Genomic DNA, 8,814 nt, shown 5'->3' with positions numbered 1-8,814 from the left:
ACCCCTGAGCTTACAGGAAAAAATTTCGGGTGGGTTCAAAAGCATCAATGTGTAACTTATATGGAGGTGACAAGCCAGATAGATTATCTTTTTCCCCATTTGGGGAGGTAAAGAGACAGTATCAGAGATCAGTTGTATGAAATGTTTGGATTAGAACAATTTCATGATTTATGTTCATATGACCTGAGGTTGTGGGTGAGGGCTCAGAGCAGACTGGTTGATGAGTTTGTTGCTAATTAGGTTGGTTCTGAGAAAAAACAAGGTTGACTGGCCCAAGCCTGGGTCACAGGAGGTGAATATGTGGGATTCCCCAGAATTGGGGATTGGACAATGTCAAGCTAAGAAACAGGGAGTTTCAGCACCCCCAAATCAATGCACTGGTAAGGACCCCAAGATCTGAGTTATCATCACTGTCAGTGGGCTGGACACAAATGGGCTGTCTACCCAAGGCTCAGGCACTGATGCTGAGGCAGCATGTACTAACTTTATTGCAGCCTGGCCCAAGAGGGGCTCGGACACTGGCCCAGTGGTGCAGCTCAGGATTAAACAAAGACTGTGAATGGCTTGCCAACTACAAAACCAGTTTCTCCTCCCTTGGTTTTCACACCTCAACTGTGAGAAGAGGGCCTCATCCTCCCTGATTGAACTAACCTCATTATCTCTAGCCTGCTTCTTGCTTGCACATATACATACACACACATATATACATAAACACACACATATACACATACATACCTGTCCCTGGAAATTTCCACTACATGCATCCGATGAAGTGGGTATTCACCCACAAAAGCTCATGCTCCAAAACGTCTGTTAGTCTGTAAGGTGCCACAGTACTCTTTGCTGCTTTTACAGATCCAGACTAAAACGGCTACCCCTCGGATACAGGGTAACCATGGGAGTACAGTATAAATGCAGTATAAATACAGTATGATGCAACTGAATTCACACCACACCCATCGGTTTATAGATCCTGCTGCATCCTTGAGCGTCAAATACAGCCAGATCCCAACAGAAATTGGAGGTGAGAATCAATGGGGAGACATTTACAGGGTGGTAGAACACCAGCACTGTTCACGCCTTAGAACCTGCATGTTGTACTGAGAACAGGTGCTGACAGGCAGGCCCCTGTGTGAAGGTTCCTGCCATGAACCCCATCATTCTGCCTGTGGGGCATGTTATTAGAGACACCGAAGAAGGTTCTGTGAACTTGACAATGGGGATACTGGAGGATATTCCTTTTTGATGTATTTGAAAGAGTTATTGCAAGAGCTCAGCTGTAAATCCATTAGAGCCAGCCCCATGGCCAAAGGGCCTACTCACAGATATCCTTCAGCCAGATAACAGAGCCAGTATTAAGCATGGCAGTGTCCAGAATTCCATGTGGAAGTGGGGGAAACCAAGGCACAGATGAAAGTACTATGAATCCAAACTCCACAGGGAGATGGGACACTCTGGCTGCTAAGGGATACTGTCAACCATACAATGCCTGCCAGGGAGTTGGAAAAGCCCAAGGTAAGTGTTAAGCCACTGCTTAGGGGAATACAAAGGAAGAAGCAGCCAAGAGGTAAGGGGAAGGTCTGTGATGGGGCTCCCCTCACCACACTGACACCTCCTGCTGGCCATCTTGCATACCCTCTCCTGATGGTGCCTCACCACTGTCACATTGCTCACATTACTCCAAGGACTGTGGCATCCTCTTAATGACACAGCCCTCTACTCCCCACTTCCAGGGAATCTACAATCAACTGTACAGCCATTTCACCAGAGGCAAATGGGTGGGACCTGGGCCCACCCACTGTTCTGGGCCCCAGACTAGGGACTCTCTGAACCACAGTCATCTACTGCATTCCTTTGACTTGACCACCACTGCATTTCCCTGGACCCCTTCCCCACAGCACCCTACTCAGTCTCAGCAGCCCATCTGGAGCTCCTTCTATACTCCATAGTCCCTAACTGCACTACTCTGTCCAAGATGCTGCAGGACACAGTCTTCTCTCTTCAAGCTCCCAGCAGAGACTGACTTTGGCCCTGCAGCTCTTTTTATGTGAGCCCACTGGGCCAGGATTGGCTGCTTCTTGCAGTCTCTTTCCTATTGGCTGCTTTCCGCACAGCTTCCCTAGGGCTCTATTAACCCCTTCCCTGCCAATGCGGGGTGAACTTCCAATCACAAGAACTCCCTCTATCTATAATTGTATTATAATCTGTGAAAATGTAAATGGCTCTAAGGCAGGTGGGGGAGGAAGTGCTGCTCTCCTCAGTGTATCATGAGCAGTGGAACTAGATTCAGAGGGCCAACATTCTCTGGAGGCACTGTTATTGATCGGACAATGGGAGAAAAGGGAACACACAAAGTTAGGCTGGAAGCAGCTCAGCCACATGGACAGAGCAGTACAAAGAGTTTAATAAAGTTTCACTTGTTCAACTTAATCTGTATTCACCCTTTATGAACAAAACATTTAGCATGTAGAGAACACAGGGACTCCACAGCCATCACACAGACTGCAAATGCAGGAGGAGCAGGGCATGTAACCTTTGGCTGTGGGAACAGTTTGAGGGTTCACCCCTACCAATGGATCCGGCCCATTCCTCTACAAGAGGCATTGTGGGGTTAAGATATGCTCTGCAGGGATCCAAGCCACTTTTCATTATGGGAGTTAATCAGTGCCCTCAGAAGAGGCAGCAGGCTGCTCCTTAGAATGGTGACTCTGTGCCTGGGAATGTGGGGGTTTCTGAGAGTAAAGCACAGGATGGGTTGGCTGTGGCAGAGCTTGTGTCCCAACAGGCTCTGGGTGTCTCTAGGGATGTTGGTTCTGGGGGGTTAATGCCCCCCTTAACAATCTGGGGGAAATGGCATTACTAGTTCTGTGGCTCCTGACTCAGTGGCCTCTTGGCTTGAGTCTGACTGCAAAATAGAGGCTGAGCCTGTTGCTATGGAATCTGTGACCTTTCTAGACTGAGGATTCTGGCTTGCTGGCAAAGCCCCTAAAACAAAAAAGGCCATTGAAGGAGGAGGCAGTTCCAGTTTCAGAGGGTGCTATGAAGTGGGCTAGTTTGGTCAGTGCAGTTGGGAAACACACTGTTGAGGGTGCTGCTGAGGGTGGTTCCTTGACTGGGGACATAGAGAATTCTCTGGTATTAGTTTTGCCCCTCCCTCCAGTCTCTCTGAGATTCTCCCCTTGTGGTCAGTAGTGACTCTGATGTGGGGATGATGAACTCACAGATTCTTTGGGTCCTGAATATCCTGAGGGGGGAAAATATCCTAGACACCATTGATAGATTTCTGGCTGAGAGTAAGGGGAAATTGGTTTCCTGAACTTAAGCTGTTTTTGTTATCATGTAACTACCTCTATGCTGTAGCATATATATATTAAATTGGATCCTCCTCCACTCTTTTCAGGAAAAGACCAGAAGGTTCATTTGTCTGAGGCAGTATATTTTGTATCTGCCCATTGTGGAAGGGGGGGGGTCAAAGTCTCACTGATCCTTTGACTAGAGTTGCTACTTTTCAGTTACCTCCTCTGTAGCAGCTGTTGTTTGTTCATAGAATATCAGGGTTGGAAGGGACTACAGGAGGTCATCTAGTCCAACCCCCTACTCAAGCAAGATCAATCCCCAGACAAATTTTTGCCCCACATCCCTAAATGGCCCCCACAAGGACTGAACTCACAACCCTAGGTTTAGTAGGCCAGTGCACAAACCACTGAACCATTCCTCTCCCCCTGAAGCAATGGGGGTACAAAAAATACATTGTTTAGCTCCCTCCCCCAAAGCTGCTGCAGCCTCTGGATGTTTTATTGATTCCGGGGATGACTAGGGATTGGGATCTCTGGGAGCCAAAAAGTTGTGGGGTGTTGGCTTCTGTGCGTGTATGTGGGTATCTGCGGTGTCTCCCCTCCATCAGCCCCCAGAAGTGAGACCCATGGCCGGGTTCTGGTCACGTTGAAGTCAGCAGCGTCAGGAACCCCAGGGCATGAAAGAGAAGTCAGTACCGGTGCTCAGCTGCCTGTCCTCATGCGGTGCTGCCTGCCCTGGCCCTGCAGGGGTGTGTGATGCACAAGCCTGGGGTTGGCACCATGGGAAGAATGTGCTTCTTTCTTCTAGCATGTTACTTGTTCTTCACTCTGTGATATCTCTCCTCCCAACTCCTGAAGGGGCCCTAGCAACCCAGTACTTACATTTTACACCCTAGAGTGTGGGTTGGTTGGATTGTTTTTTAGCACATCAAATACAATTATTACTTGAGGGTCATTACACGGTGTTTGGGTGTCACCGTGGCTGCTGGCAGAGGTCAGTGAGGAAAGACCAAACTAGGGAAGGTTGAGTGTGTATGAATGTGAGCCAAGTGGAATATCAGATTCCTTTTCAGGTTCTCCTAGTTGTCTAGGCTCAAAGTTTGGCTTCTGGTTAAAGAAAAAATCAAATGAATGCTTTTCCACACTGGAAAAAACATCAGACCGCTTTTGCTTACTTCAGTGATCATTTAGCTATTGCAAAGTTTTAAGGATCCCTTTATGATTTTGGTTTTTTGAGTTTGAGAAAGTTGACATGTGTTGGATAAAATTATTTTACGATGTTTGTGGGTGTAAATCAGTATATTATAATTTTTATTTAAAATAAAATAGTGTCAGCAGAATTGTTGACTGAACTAACTGTGAAGGTCAGCAAGGGGGGTTGGAACTGGCTACTAATGAGGAATCGAAATGGCCCCAGGTGAATATTATCAAGCTTTAAAACAAAAAATCAAAAACATGTGGGAAAAAAAGTATGGGTGGAATGTAGTAGGAATGATTAAAACCAAACATTTTTGTGGGGTGGCTAGTGTAGAAGGCTGCATCATGTCAGCAGTGTTCAAGAATATTTACTGATAAAGGGAGAGATGAGATGTTGCCGGTGAGCGTATGGACCAATTATACAATTTCTGATCCAAGATGGGGACAAGAAGGTTGTTTTTCTTTGGCTATTGTGTGTGTCACTTTTTAAAAAATTGGCAATTCATCTCTTTTGTGTGGGTGAGACTGATGTAAGAAAGCAAATAAAAAATTGGGTTAAATTCTGTGTTCCTTTGGTTGCCAGTTTGGGGTCTGGAAGAAATTTTCTTGCTCTGGATATTGGCTAGAATCTTGATGTGTTTTCACCTTCTTCTGGAGTTCTGAGCAGGGATCAGCTGGGATAGTCACCACCAATTTCTTACTGTTAGTGGAACAAATGGGGTTCAATGGGAAATGACTGCTAGGAAGGAGTACTGCAGAGAGGGATCTGGGATCATAGTAGACCACAAGCTAAATATGAGTCAACAGTGTAACACTTGCAAAAAAGGCGATACTCCACAGTGATTAGGCTTCAGCTGAAGTATTGTGTCCAGTTCTGAGTACCACATTTCAGAAAAGATGTGGACAAATTGGAGAAAGTCCAGAGAAGAGCAATAAAAATGATTAAAGATCTAGAAAACATGACCTATGAGGGAAGATTAAAAAAAATGGGTTTGTTTAGTCTGGAAAAGACAAGACTGAAAGGGGACATGATAACAGTTTTCAAAACATAAAAGGTTGTTACAAAGAGGAGGGAGAAAAATTGTTCTTAACCTCTTGAGGATAGGACAAGAAGCAATGGGCTTATATTGCAGCAAGGGAGATTTAGGTTGGACATTAGGAAAAACTTCCTGTCAAGATGGTTAAGCACTGGAATAAATTGCTTAGGGAGGTTATGGAATCTCCATCACTGGAGATTTTTAAGAGCAGGTTAGACAAACACCTGTCAGGGATGATCTAGATAATACTTAGTCCTGCCACAAGTGCAGGGGACTGCACTAGATAACCTCTCAAGGTCCCTTCCAGTCCTATGATTCTATGATAATGTGTACCCTTTTCTGCCAATCTGCTTGCAGCCTCTAAGAATCCTCCCTGTGAATCTTGTTTTGATTATTGGTGGGTACAAGCACTCATGGGCCATCCAGAAAGTGAGCACAAATTAAAGTGGAGCGCCAAAATTTGGTCCCTTATTTTTATTTTGCTCTTCCCCCACCAGAATCTAATAATTCTAACAGTTATGCTAATATTACCTTTGATAATTTACCAGTCTGAGTCAGCCTTTTGGTAATCCCTGGGGTATCACACCGGACTAAATCTCCACAAGTCAGGAACTGTTGACCACTTTTCCACCTCTCACCAGAGATCAGAAGTTTTCTCCTTGTCTCCAAAAACAAACTGTAGTGAATTATCCCAAGAAGAATTGAATATCCCAAATTACAAAATTGAAAGATCAACAGGAAATCAAAGATAAATATTACAAAAAATATATGAAGGTCTAAGGCTCCCTACTTTCCCCAGGTAGGTCTAAACCCTTTGAGTTACAAAAACAAAATCAGAAAATATGGTGTTCACATTTCTAGAGGTGTATGTTTCTCTCAGAGAGTCAAGGTGCTGGTCTGAGCCTTCAAGCTTTAACATATAAGAGTTTTAGCTCAATGTGAGTGAGTTTCTGCCACCTGCATTAAGATGAATGTTTGTCATTTGTATCCTTCTGGCTCCCTGACATGGCTAAGTGTGACCTTGCCATTACCAAACCAAGAATGAAAGTAGCATCCTTCTATGTTAACAGGTTTACAATAAGGTTTGATCTTATCACACATGACCTCTCCGCCCTGGCCTACGTACTCCAATTTAATGCAGTAGTCAGTTTGCTTTCCATAGCCAACAGCTATCTTTTTTTTAACTACGGTACATTTTTTACCTGCTTAAGCTAAATTAAAATGACACTTTTATCCTCAGACTTGCACCAAAATCAGTGACTTACCACAAAGTTAGTAATTTCCATGAAAGTTTGCGATTAGACCAACCCTGACAGAGACTATATAAACTCAGTTCACATTTTCAAGGAGCTTCATGACTGCAAGGCCTAGAAACATAGCTAGAAGCATGGTCCTATTGAAGTCAATGGGAGTTTTGCCATTGACTCCAGTAGAGCCAGGATTTCACACAATGGTTTTAAAATGAAAGTTTAGATTTCAGAGCACAAGAGGTTTTAGTGTATATTTTCCCATGCAACAATTCAGTTCTCAGGGTCCTGATACTACCCATCTACATTAAATATGATTTCTTAATGGACAGTATTCAGTGTATCACGGATAGTGAATGTTAATTAGCTTAGTGCCTCTATAGACAAAATTGTTCTCCATTTGCCTTGAAATTCTATCTGAACTATCTATCAGCTCAGCCTATTGTGGTTATTTTTGCACAGCATCTCGGAATCAGGTTAATTAAAACTTTGATCATCTTAAACAGCGGAGAAGCCTAAGATTGTCAAACTCCCCCAAACTAACTTTTCAGAAGAGAATTACTGCCACCTTTTAGAAACAAGACAGAGATTCAACCACCTACTGTTCTGAGAATGAAATCTTATTTTTTTTCACTTTACTTTGATGAATTAAGTAATTAAAAGTCTAATTAGAAATCTGCTAGTGTATCATGTTCCTAATAAAATAGTAGTCAGTAACCTTAATTTCTATGAGGCTTTTTTAGATTATTTTTGTACAGATGTAATAAATCAGTTCGTGAAATCCTGACCCCACTGAAGTCATTATATTTAAAGCAATATGCCAGAATTTGCACTACATATTTATTCCTGCCCTAGAAATATTTGATGTAATGTAGTATGCAAGTAGCTGCATAATCATTAGTTTTCTTACAGACACCAAATCATATGAGAGAGCAACATAATGAAATCATTTGGCATTAGGGTGACCAGATATCCCGATTTTATAGGGACAGTCCCAATATTTATGGCTTTTTCTTATGTAGGTGCCTATTACCCTCCACCCCGTCCTGATTTTTCACACTTTCTATCTGGTCACCCTATTTGGCATAGAAGTTGCAGCCAATGTCACTGATCACAGGACTTGTTCCTAATGGTGGCACTATTGTATATACCCTTGGGGAACTCAATAAGAGCAGTGTTCTATCAGTAAATTCACTGCAGATTCTTGTTTGCTGAATCATTTCTGAGGCAAATAATTTGGGTGTAAAAGAAGCTTTTTGTTTTGCTGGTTCTCATAACATTGCAAATAGTGACAACCTATTTTGATCACAGGGGCAGCTCCAGGCATCAATATGCCAAACGCGTGCCTGGGGCGGCAAGCCACGGGGGGCCATCTGCTTGTTGCCGCAAAGGCGGCAGGCAGGTTGCCTTCGGCGGCATGCCTGTGGAGGGTCCGCTGGTCCCGCGGCTTCAGCGGACCCTCAGCAGGCATGCCGCTGAATCCGTGGGACTGAGGACCTCCCGCAGGCAAGCCGCTGAAGGCAGGCTACCTGCCATGCTTGGGGTGGCAAAATACCTAGAGCCGCCCCTGTTTGATGTGTCCCTTTGTTTAGATATATCATCTCTATATAAAATATAGAGCTATAGAGAGATAATATGTATATAAAATCTATAATAAAAAGTTAACCTGGAGTTTATTGGTAGGATAGACAAGAAATTTAATTACCACCAATTTGGTCTAGCATGTGCCTGTACATGTTGGTTATTTCACATTTTTTTATTCAACTATGTTTTGATGGTAAAATAGTTTCAAAGCTATACATATGTGAAGCAGAAATGGATTATTTGTTAATATTTCTGTGGAAACTAGTCACAGAGATTAGTGAAGAAAACTACTCACATGTGGTTTCTTGTACCTTCCTCTGAAATACACCTCTACCTCGACATAACGCTGTCCTTGGGAGCCAAAAAATCTTACCGTGTTATAGGTGAAACCATGTTATATTGAACTTGCTTTGATCCACTGGAGTGTGCAGCCCTCCCCCGTCCCGGAGCACT

At 43.7% G+C, this 8,814-nt stretch overlaps 1 pseudogene; it reads left to right on the top strand.

Annotated features, from left to right (window-relative positions):
- Positions 1-1,485: 1,485 nt before the first annotated feature.
- The window catches only part of LOC115645045, an 88,733-nt pseudogene continuing 81,404 nt past the window's right edge, over positions 1,486-8,814 (top strand).

The sequence above is a fragment of the Gopherus evgoodei genome, chromosome 2, assembly GCF_007399415.2.
Source record: "Gopherus evgoodei ecotype Sinaloan lineage chromosome 2, rGopEvg1_v1.p, whole genome shotgun sequence".
Lineage (NCBI taxonomy): Eukaryota > Metazoa > Chordata > Testudines > Testudinidae > Gopherus > Gopherus evgoodei.
This window is presented reverse-complemented; position numbering and strand designations above follow the sequence as displayed.